Source organism: Triticum dicoccoides, chromosome 7A (genome assembly GCF_002162155.2).
Source record: "Triticum dicoccoides isolate Atlit2015 ecotype Zavitan chromosome 7A, WEW_v2.0, whole genome shotgun sequence".
Taxonomy (NCBI): domain Eukaryota; kingdom Viridiplantae; phylum Streptophyta; class Magnoliopsida; order Poales; family Poaceae; genus Triticum; species Triticum dicoccoides.
Genome location: NC_041392.1, coordinates 709,221,284 through 709,233,563, shown reverse-complemented (window position 1 = coordinate 709,233,563; position 12,280 = coordinate 709,221,284).

The following is a 12,280-nucleotide window of genomic DNA, read 5'->3' as shown; positions in this document are numbered from 1 at the left end:
AAAACCGGGCAGCCCGAGCACTGTACCCGTCCAATATTTCAATATGGCCCACACATGGTTTGTTGGTTTGGATCCTGAATAACTTGTTGCGGTTACTCGTTTCGCTAAACACGTCCGTTACAGATGCCAACTCTCGTTGCTTTCTAATTCAGTGCTTTCTGATTGAACGTGCGCATCAACATATGGTAGATTCATAGTAATTGGCCGTTAGACGGAAATTGCATCCCATAAATCACACTAATATCCTTCATTATGAAAAATTCCTTGTAAGTTGTGATTTCCTTCACACAAACTAAGAGAATAATTATTATTCGCATGACTCGAGGTGTCTCCTTCCATAAAAAAGAGAACCGACAATCACTCCACATCGCAGCCGCCGACTATGCCGAAAACTCTCCCTCAAGAACGAAACGGACGTGGTGGCAGCATCAAGGACTCCACCGTCAATAGCGGTCAATACTATCTGAAGGATCTACGATGTTTGCTGTGGTCATGGCCACCAACCACGTCGAGCGGCTGCCCAAGGTCCGACACCTCGCCACTGAGATCAGATGCCCTATCTCCTCTCGATTGTCTTCGGCACACCCGCCCGTACGTTCGGAGCAGTTACATGCGGCGCTGCCACGGATGTCGTAGGCGTCCTTGAGGACATTGTCGGCGCACGATCGCACACTGAAGAGTCTCACACAACGTGCACGCGCTCGCCAGACTCCTCTCCAACAGCAATAACTGGGTGGTGCATATGCACGACGTTGATGCCTTTAACAATCAAGAAAATGCACCGATGGATGGATGGTGTAGTTCGCTCTACCTTATATACTATACTTGCTGCCATTAAGGGGACCAAATCTTAAGCAGTGCGTGCTACTTGCGGCTCCTCCAAAGCAGCAGCAGCAGCGTATGCCTTGCACCTTTGGCTTGCCATGCGTTGTAGTCTCTAGATGTCCAACTTCAAAAACGACTCCGACCACCGCGTGAGTGCATACTTATGCACCCTTTCTTGAGGAGTGGCTCGAGTGCTACGCGCTGCTGCAGTACTACGTCTCATACCAAGGGGAGCGGCTTAGAGATTCGCAGCCAGTACGAAGAGCTGAGGGAGTGACGCCTCATACCAAGGGGGCAGAGCGGCACGAGCAGGCTTGGGAAGGACCACCTCCTGGAGCAGCTACCCGCACTGGATCCGCTCTTAAGAATCATTGACTGCCAGGTAAACTTCATTTCATCATTGTGTTATTGCATTAATTGCACATTTTGTATGAACCATTTCTGCAAAAATATGTCTCAAATTTCTTGCAGCCCTAGAAAGCAGCGTCAGGGAACTACCACATATGACTCTGATAATTTGATGCAAGTTAAACTCAGTTCTACACAACATTAATCTGAATCATGATCCTAAAACCAGCTGAGCCTGCCCCATACAGGATAGTCATCCTCGCCACCCCTCCCCAGAATCCCCCGGTCTCATCCACCACACCGACGCATCCCAGCATCCCCTTGCCAACATCATGCCTCCACAAAACGGAGCTGATCGATCGGTGAACCACATAGCTGAGAGGCAAGCGGAATAGAATGTTCGAAGCTTGCCACGACAGTGAATGTTAGAAGCTTGAATATATATACACCTCAAATCCACATAAACTAACAGATGATCCGTTGAATGAGTTAGGCGATTTGGAGGTCCGGCCCAGTGAGCCAAGATATTTTTAAATAATAAAAATCCTATTTAAAAGTTTTAATAAATTCTGAAATAGTTTGACTTGCGTAATTAATTGATGTATTTTACATATGTGTAAACTTCCCTTAAAATATACTTTACCGTATATGTGGATTTGTATGTATGTGTTGTTTGCTATTTCTAAATGTACATGTTGGTCCTTTTGTGTACGTGTGTATATATATATATATATATATATATATATATATATATATATATATATATATATATATATATATATATATATATAAACATGCATTACATGAACATTTCTAGGTGCAATAGATGACATCTATATGAGCATGTCAAACAAAAATACACCTCAAATATTTTCAAAAAACCAGACTCGACAGAGTCCAGGATCCAATCAAACGTTATCGCAATCAGTTTGTAGCAAGCACAAAAGGAAACATGAGAATGCTTACTGATTCTGAGTGCATCACGCATAAATAGAGAAGCAATGAAAAAATTTAAATTTTAAGTGTTGGACCAAAATCCTATGATGTGATTTAGACGAGTGGAACCTCCAACCACTAAAACACATTCTTGAAGAAGTAGGCATGCGATGGCTGCCGTTTCTTGTTCTTTTTTGCAAAATATTAGAGAGCAATGATATCCTATGAACTTCCCTGGAGCTCGCATTATTCATGCACATGAATAGTTATATTAAGAAATGCTAACATATGATCTAACAAATCCTATTAATGTGATTTAAGGGATGTGGTAGCGCTTACTATCATTGTGCAAAAATGCTTTAAAAAACCTGGCCAGTGGAGATGAAAGGAGTCAATGTGCCACACGACTGTTGGAGATGAAAGAACACAATGTGCCACATGAGAGAGGGGAAGAAAGGAGTCAAAGCGCCACTCGACAAAGAGAGATGAAAGGATTTAGCACATCACGTGTAAAATGGAAATGAAATGATTCAACCTGACACATGACAAATGAAGATGAAAGGAGATAATGCACTATGCGACATATCTGTCATGAGAATCAAAAAAGTTTGGATTTGGAGGGCCAGATTGGCAACCAATGATTTCTATATAGAAAGACCTAGAGGCACCACTTAAGCTCATTACTTTAAATGGAGGCCAACAGGAGGCATTGATGTGATGGTTTTCTCTTTCTAGGATTTTCTTTGGAGAAGGTGATAACCCACCCGATGGAAATGGAAATTTTCTTTTTTTACACTGCTTCTCCATTTTTCGTGTGGTGCATATACTCCCTTTTTGTAAAAAAGTATCATGTAGATTGTATGCATTTGATTATTTCTTTATTCTCATAGAAAAATATTGTATAGCCATATCACAATCAATAGAATCTCATAACTCACATGAGAATTCAGGATTTTGACAATCCACAATCTCGATGCATCCAAGAAATGAGTATATTCATGGAAACTCACGGGATATTATCCCCTCCATGTTTTTTTCTAAAACAATGAAGGTCCACGACCTTGATGCGCCTTCTCTGCCCCAACGCGTTCTCAAGGATCCGGTGGCTCATGTGCCGGTGCCTGTTGTCGTTCCAGGGGCGGCCAGCGGCACATGTTGCTCAGTCATTGCGACGTGCACCACCATAAAAGCGGCACCAACGGCAGCCTCTTCATCGTCTACTGCTATCTCGGACCTCACCGTCCACAACAACGTCATCCACAAGCGGGACGTTCACTCCCAGCGGGTGGTCTCCGCGGCCAAGCTGCATCACAACGTGTGCATTGCCGATCGGAAGACCCCATTCACGCAGCCTCAGACGACCTGGTAGAGGCAGGGCTCCTCTCTGTGCACCTCTGATAGCGACGCATCGGGCGCAGACGACGTAGCAGAAAAACTGCCCCGTATCGCTCTGGTTTGCGGCAACGACAGTGACGAGGCAGACGTTGTTCGCGCTACCGATGCTTTGCCTTCACCATGATCAGCCATGAATGTTCAGCAGGAGAGCTCACCCCGGGTGTTGGGTGCTTTTGTATTTTTGTGCGGGCAGCCGCGCGCTTTTTTCATCTGCTTCGTAGTCTCCATAGGTCTAGCCTGCTCCTGGCCATCGATGGGATAGTTGCACGATGTGCCCCCTCTTTCCCTTGTATTTCCTTGTTGTTATGCTCTTGGGCTGGTGGTGAAAGGAAGTTTATGTTATGCATCAGTCTCGTTTCACTATCCTCTCTTGGAACGTTTGCGGCCTCGGTGATGTTGATAAGTGCAAGCACATCTTTTCTGAAATCATCGCGATTGAACCCTCTGTTGCGCTTCTGCAAGAAACAAAGCTAGACTTTGTCCTTGTCCCTAAGTTAAACTCATTCCTACCTCGAACGCTAGACCAAGTTGTCTCCCTTCCCGCTATCGGTTTTGATGGAGGTATTTTTTCTGTGATCAACCCCCTCACGATATAACCCTCCTAAACCACTCTCACGGCAGGTTTTCTACGTCTCTCAGCCTCTCTTGCCCGGTCTCTGGCACCAACCTCACAATCTCCAACATTTATGCCCCATCCGAACGACCTCTCAAAATGGACTTCCTCCAAGAGCTCAGAGATATCGCCCCCACAAACTCTACCCCGTGGCTTCTTGTCGGTGATTTCAACCTAATCCGCTTCGCTTGCAAGAAAAAAAACAAAAACTTCCACAACTATGAGGCTAACATGTTTAACACGCCCATCTCAGACCTGCAGCTCATCGAGCTCACGCTTCTGAATAGAACCTTTACTAGGTCTAACAATCGTGTAACTACAACTCTAGAATTCCTTGTCAGAGCCTTCTTTAACCTTGCATGAGAATACCGCTTCTCAATATCAACCCTGTCTTCCCTGACACGTTTCTCTTCCGACCAAGTTTCTCTCGTCGTCAACGTATCTTCACATATCCCCCATTCTCGCATGTTTTGTTTGGACTCTTTCTGGGCCCTTCACCTGGCATGCAAGCGTATCGTATCGAGGCTTGGCCCGCTAACCACCCTTCAATTCCTTTGGACCTAGCCCTTTCCAGTGCCGTAAAATATACTAGAGCGAACCTCAAAACTTGGTCCAAAACTATCAGACCAGTTGACCAGCAAGAAATTGACTGCAAGCTTATCATTGATAGGATCGACAGGCTTGAAGAAGGCTCCCACTCCCAACCTGAATCCTCTCTTAGACTGGTCATTATAACCGCCCCTAACGTGCTATTTGTCAGAAGGTTCTCTTCTAGAAACAAAGGAGGAAAGTAAAAGTCATCATTGATGGGGATGAAAACTTCAAATTCTTACACGCCTCTGCCTCCCAGAGGTTCCGCAAAGACAACATCGCCATCCTTGAGGACATTGGGGTCAATTTCTTTGCCCATGACACCAAGTTCATCATCCTCCACAATTTATTTTGCTACCTTCTCGGCACTCCAACAACCTGGACTTGTCTCTTCCCACTCCAAGACCTTTACCCGGCGCAACTCCCTCCGCTTCGCCACCTGGACTCCCCCTTCTCCACTGAAGAAATCTAAGATGCCTTCCTCTAGAACGTCAATGCTAGTCCTGGTCATAACAGGCTTGGGCCAGGGTTCTACCACAAGTTTGGGCACAACATTAAACATGCGATCCTTCCCATCTTCGAGGACTTGACAAACCTCCGTGCAGATGTAAAACGCTTCAATAGAGCACACATGTTTTTGCTCCCTAATGACTTCCGACCTATATCCTTGCAGAACTACACCCCCAAGGTGATCGGTGAGGTCATTATTACCAACAATATAAAAGCCCTAATTCCCCTTCTTCTCCATGGAGACCAAACTGGCTTCATCTCCGACAGATGCATTGTTGAGAACTTCATCGACGCGGCCGACATCCTCAGCGCCTACCACATTCAGAAGGCACCTACTATGGTTTTCAAACTTGACTTCCACAAAGTGTTTGACTCTATTTGTTAGGAATCACTCTTCCTCATTCTCCTCTCTAGAGGATTCCCGCCTACCATCATAAGCTGGACCCGAACTCTGCTTGTCTCTAGCAAGACGGCGATGCTGCTAAATGGGACTTCGGGTCATTACGTCAACTATGAGAATTGTCTACGGCAGGGTGACCCGCTTTCACCCTACCTCTTTATCATCGTCGCACACTTGCTTCAATGCTTAATCATTCAGGTTTTCTCGCCCGACCAGCTCTGCCACCTGATCTACACTGGCAGACCTCCGATTGTGCTCCAGTATGCTGACAACACCCTAATCATTGCCCATGCCTCTAGCCATGCCGCAACCATGCTCAAAGACATCGTTGACAAGTTCGTCCTTGCTACTGGCCTCTCTATCAACTTCCAGAAAACTACCTTCGTGCCCATCAACACGGACCCCACAACTAGCCTTAATATCGCCCAGACCTTCGGTTGTGACCTGTCCTCCCTCCCCCAGATTTATCTAGGTCTCCCCCTCTCTCACATGCACCTTCCGTTCTCATCTTTTGAACCCATCATTCAGCGCTTTCTAAAATACCTCTCTGTGTGGGCGGCAAAACTTCTCACCCGAGGAGCTAGACATACCCTCATTTTTTCCACTCTAGACGCCCTCGCTACTCATTTTATGTCTATCTTTAGACTACCCAAGAAGATTATCAAAAGGTTAGACGTTATATGTAGATCCTTATACTGGGTGACTAGCGAAAATTGCTCCGGGGTAAAATGCCTTGTCGCCTAGAAAAATGTGTGCACTCCCAAGACAGTTGGCGAGCTTGGTATGAAAATTTTGGCTCTCCAAAACAATTGCCTCCTCATGAAATTCACTTTCAAAGTTCTCCAAAAACTTGACCTGCCTTGTGTGAACTGGTTCTTCCAACACTACTCTCTCAACTTCACATATAAGCCCCCAAACCCCCATTACCTTTGAGAATTGTTTACCAACAGCTCTGTCACCTTCGTAAAATTTCCTTCGTCCTTACTAACAATGGCACTTACACCTTATTTTGGCTCGACGCTTGGCTTCTGCCGACTCCGCTCGCAGAAAACTACCCCCACTTCTTCTCTCACTCCACTTCATCCTCTATATTGGTAGCTCATGTCATGCATAATGGCTTACTCCCTACTCTACAAAACCTCCTAACCAATGTGGCTTCTACCGAGCTTGCGTTTGTTTTGTCTTGCTGCAGGATGTTACCACAAGCAATGCGCCCGATGACAGATTCCTCACCCAGGACTCCTGGTTCACCTAGAGGTGTGCCTACTCATTGCTCTCCTCCGACCATGAGCTTGATCTCAACGCAAGGCACATTTGGGGCTCCAAGGCACCTATCAAGGTTAAGATCTTCAGCTAGATCCTCTATCGTGACAGGCTAAGCATGATGGCGAACTTACATTGCAAGACCATCACGTCGGTGTCGTCTTCCACTCACTACGACTTATCTTTTAAGGACATGACGTACCTCACCTCCTCTACCCATGCGTGGCTCAGGTCTGATCCCTCTTGGGACTCCAGGCCCCTCACTACATCCACCTCATCTAGGATACTCCTACCACTACTAGGGAAAACCCTAGTAGTAGCGCGGGATAATTGCTAGTAGTAGCATGGGGGGCTGCGCTACTGCTAGGGCGCTACAGCTAACTTTTAGCAGTAGCGCGGGTGGTACCCGCGCTACTGCTACTTCTAGTAGTAGTAGCGTTGTTGCCACCCGCGCTGCTACTACTTAGTTGTAGCGCGGGTCAGCGCCCCGCGCTACTACTAACTAATTCAGAATTAAAAAAATTAATTGCAGCCATGGCGGCTGCTTCTGCTCGGCGTCATCGTCCTCTCCATTCATGGCTACTACTAGTCCTGGAGGGGATGAAGTTGTTCGTGGTGATGGTGCTTTCCCACCCAACTTGTGCCCGCAGCTCTCGTCTACTGCTGCTACAAAAGAAGAGAAAATTATTAGAAAGGGAAGAGAGAGATAGAGAGCAGTAGGAGGAGTAACTCACCGGTGGCCGCCGGAGTTGGTGTCGATGCCCAAAACCCTAGATGGAGCTCGGGGACCTGCTGCTGCTTGTCGTGGGACCCTTGACCCGGCGAGGAGGTGCAAGTGGTTGTGTCCATGCATGGATCTGGCCGCCGCCATGTGGACGACGCTCTGCTGGTTTCCCTCTCCTTCCAACAGCGGAGAAAGAGGAGGATGGAGGGGGAGGGGAGGGGTCTGCGAGAGGAGGTCACCGGATTTGTGAGTGGCGCCGAGGTGCGAGGCCAGCAGTGGTGCTAGGCGAGGAAGGGAATGGCGAGTGGGAGGAGAAGGGGAATCAGAAGAGTGTGGGTTTGGATTTGGGCCTCCGCGCGTAGGGGAAAGGGAGAGGAGGGGGAGGACGGGTGGGGAAAAGGTGGTGGGTGCGAATTAGCAGTAGCGCGGTACGTAAAACGCGTTGTTGCTAAGAAAGTAGCAGCAGCGCGCTTTCGATACAAGCGCTACTGCTAACTGGGACCAAAAGTGTGCCCGATTTGAAAATTAGCAGCAGCGACCTCAGAAAAACCGCGCTACTGCTACAGCTATAGCAGTAGCGCGGCTCGCGGCACCGCACTGCTGCTAAATGGAGTTGGGTGGGCACTGTCGGTCGATATTTGTAGCAGCGCGGGTTACGCCGAGCGCGCTACTGCTAAGCACTTGTCAGTAGCGGGTTTTCTACACCCGCGCTACTGCTAATTAGCAGCAGCGCTCCTTTTTGAGCCGCGCTGCTGCTAAGATTCTGTGTATAGGGTTTTCTCTAGTAGTGTACGCTGGTTGGCCTCAACATCAACATTTGGCCTACCGCCGTCCTCGCCATCCTATGGGACCTCTGGGACTCCAGGAAGGCTCATGTTTTCCATAACAAGATGCACTCCCCCCTAGATACTATTCGGAACATTATCTCAGATTTTACGCTTTGGGCCTTCAGATTTAAGGAGCACATTAGCAGGGAGTCTGCCGTGTCTTGGCCCTATACCTCTCCTCTCTCTATAATCTCTAATGTAACCTGCAACCTGCCCTTGGGAACCTTTGAGTAATATAATCAGGTAGGGATCATCTCCCCCCTCCCCCCTAGGAGATTGTTCAAAAAAAGATCAACTCATAAAACTCTGGTCTATTGCCCCCTTTAGAAAGTACATGGCGGAGAACAACCTAGTAGCAAATTCACCAAGCAGCACGTTTAGTAGTAATTCTTGTATATCATTGTATCATTCTGGACTTTCTTTGTAACTATGAACTTAAGTGGCGTCGTAGATCTCCCTAAATATAGATCGTTAAGTGCCAATCTAACCACCAAATCTGAACGTCTTGGTTCTCAAGATATATATTTGTCGCATAGCGTGTTGACTCATTTCATCTCCTTTTGTCATGTGTCGCATTAAATCCTTTCATCTCCATTTGTCGTGTAGTGTGCTGACTCATTGCATCTCTCTTTATCCCATGTTGCATTGACTACTTCCATTTCCTTTTTGTTGTGTGCCACTTTAATTCCTTAATTTCATCTCCGTTTGTCATCTGGCACATTGACTCCTTTCATATGCATTCTTTTAGTTTTTGTAAGAACTTTCCACAATGCGTCACTTAAATCCAATTAATAGGGTTTGATATAACATATGATTGTATCTCGTAACAAAATTATTCATGTGCATGATTTTTATGATGTCAGTACAACAAACCAACAATTCAAGCTCCATGGAAATTCACAGGATACCATTGCTCTCTGTTATTTTGTGATTAAAAAATGATATGATTGAAGATGACCCACCTTGTGTACATCACAAATAGTTTCTTGTATTCTTCTATCATTTAATGGTGATGGTACAAAATCCATTAGATTATCTTGTCGTTGTTTAGGTGCATCAAGATTTCTTTCTAATATACACCATGTCTACAACTGTGTGAGTACTAAGGGTGATTAATTTCTGTGCAAATAAAGTAACATAGAAACACTTACTATCTTCGGAAGAAAATTCCTATACCAAAGTCAATGATTTGTGTCCAATGGAGAGGCATTGAAACCAAAACTTTTGGAGTTAGATTGTTGGATCAGCGGACATGGAGTTAAATTTAGGTCGAGAGATCCCCTTTCATCATTTTATAGTGTAGGTTCTTACAATCATGTAAACCGAGCTAATCATACAAAGGTTTGGATTTGTAGTTTATCTCTATTTCTTTTATGCAACTTGTGCCTTTTACCCAGCCGTTGTAGTCTCTATTGTATGGCTCGATCAATATAAGACCATCTGGACCTACGAGGGTCAATATGCTTTGACGTATCGGTATCGTGATTGAATAAATAGCTACCCTTTCCTAGATTCATATCAATGGCATCATCTTTTTCCTCCATTCCTGATTCCCACAGCCAATAAATATCAGAAAACTCACGAGGGAACACTACATTATGTGGGAGCACAAGTCTGGCCCACAGTTCGTGGTGCGCAACTCACTAGTTATTTTGATGGATCTCCCCTGACACCATGCAAGATTATCGAGAAAACAACCAATGAGGAAAAGAGTGAATCTCCAATCCAGCCTATGTGGTTGGCTTAGGACTAATACATCCTAGGAGATATCCTCAATTTGTTTTTAAAAGACGTCTTGACACAGGTGGTGTGAATGACGAGCGTGCCACAAGTCTGGACCATGCTTGAGAATATGTTCTCAGGTCAATTTTGAGCACAAGTCGTCAGTAACAAGATAAGGGTTGCCAACATTCATGAGGGAAACATGAAAGCCATGGAGTATTTCTCCAATATGAAAGCTCTTGAAGATGAGCTCTCTTCCATTGGCAAGCACGTCCATAAGAATTACATGATGTCGTACCTACTAGCCGGGCTCAATGTAAATTATACCCCACTAGTGAGCTTTGTCAACAACTATACTCTTATTTGTATGAATATTGTGTAAGTATGCGACGTGAATACCAACGAAAGATGTATCCATGAATATTATGTAAGTATTGTGCGGTTTGGCTGCGGCGTCCAGCTCGGCGCAGGCTCAACGGTCTTTCTGCTGCTAGGTTCATCGCTCAGGTCGGAGCTGGCTAAACACCAACGCGGGTGGTCATCTGTTTGGCATGGGCCGGTATGGGTCTTGGCGTCTGCTGCGACGAAGGCTTCGTTGATGAAGTTGATGGTGATGTTGGAGTCGTTGGCTCGTGGAGGAGCGATGACGATGAAGCTTGGTGTCAACCTCGACAGTGTTTTTTCTTCTCAGTGGCGTGTGTGTCTTCGTGTGGGTAGCCAGGAAGGACGATGTTGCCATGTGTGGGCTTTTATGATGGTTTTAGACGGGTTTTTCATATATTAACTTGACAACTCTCTCCTCCTTTTTAATGAAACCAGATCCTCCGGGGCGACTTAAAAAAAGGTCGGACATGGCCTTGGAGCAATCGTAGGACTCGCAGTAGTTCCCGCCATCACGGTGAGAAAATCCTCATGTGACACCATTCCATCAATATCAGACGAAACGTCAAACAGGGTCCAAACGACATGATTCCATCTGCTGTAACTGAAGAAGACAAGGGGCGCACACCAATAGACGTACAGTCTCATATGAGTCCTCACTATGTTGTTTTGCATATACAGAAATCCTGAACATAAGTGAAGCAAACCTGACCACAAGTTTGGGGCGAAATGACTCTCAGTCAGTGTTACAAACCCCAACACAACTCAGGTAAAGTAAACCAGGTTCGCTCTGTATAGAAATCCTGACCATGAGTGAAGCAACTTAGCTTGCTCTGTCACTAGAACCCAGGAACAGAGCAACACAAATGTGGAGCAGAGGGTCCATTCCAAGGACGAAGAAAACAACAGAGCCCCCAGATTCCTTTAGATCGACAAGAAATGCGACCATTAAACCGAAGGAAGTAGGAGTGTGTACTATGCCAAGTAAATCTCACTTTGAAAGAACTAAGCATCTTGTAACTTAGCATGCAGGCTGGCTCAATGCAAGTGCATTTACTGAAAATTTCTCCACTAAGAACTCAACTAGTCTTGCTTTCATTTTCGCCATGAAGCTTAGGCTGCAGAAATCTTTACCTAATAATAAAGCAAATTGGGTTTCTTTCGTCCGTCATGGCATTTTTCAACTCGCAGTCCTGTTTTAACTTAAAACGAATCGTTATTTTTGTATTTTACACAAAAGTCCCTGTATTTTCTTGAAATCAATCCGCTGTTCGGATTTAAGTCACACCCGAACCGTTATTTTACATTTTTCAAAACCCCCTCTGATGTTTTAGGTAATTCATCCGCGGATCATATTTAAGTCAAATAAATACTTCTTAAAACCATCCATATCTTTTAAACCGTAACTCCGATTTGAACATGTTATATATGAAATTTGATTAGAAAAATATGTAGAATATGAATATGAGATTATTTTTACCTGTTAAGTATTTTTAAATATTATTTTGGAATATATTTGAGTCAAACCAAATGATTTTCTAAATTATCTGTATCTTTTAAACCGTAACTTCGATTTTAACATATTATATAAAAATAATTATTAGAAAAATGTGTGGAATCTAAATATGATGTTAATTTTACATGTTAAATATTTTTAAAATATTGTTATGGAAGCAAACTTATAATTTATAGCACAAGATTTGTTTTTTTATACCGGCGGCAATCCGGATTGCAAATAAACACCC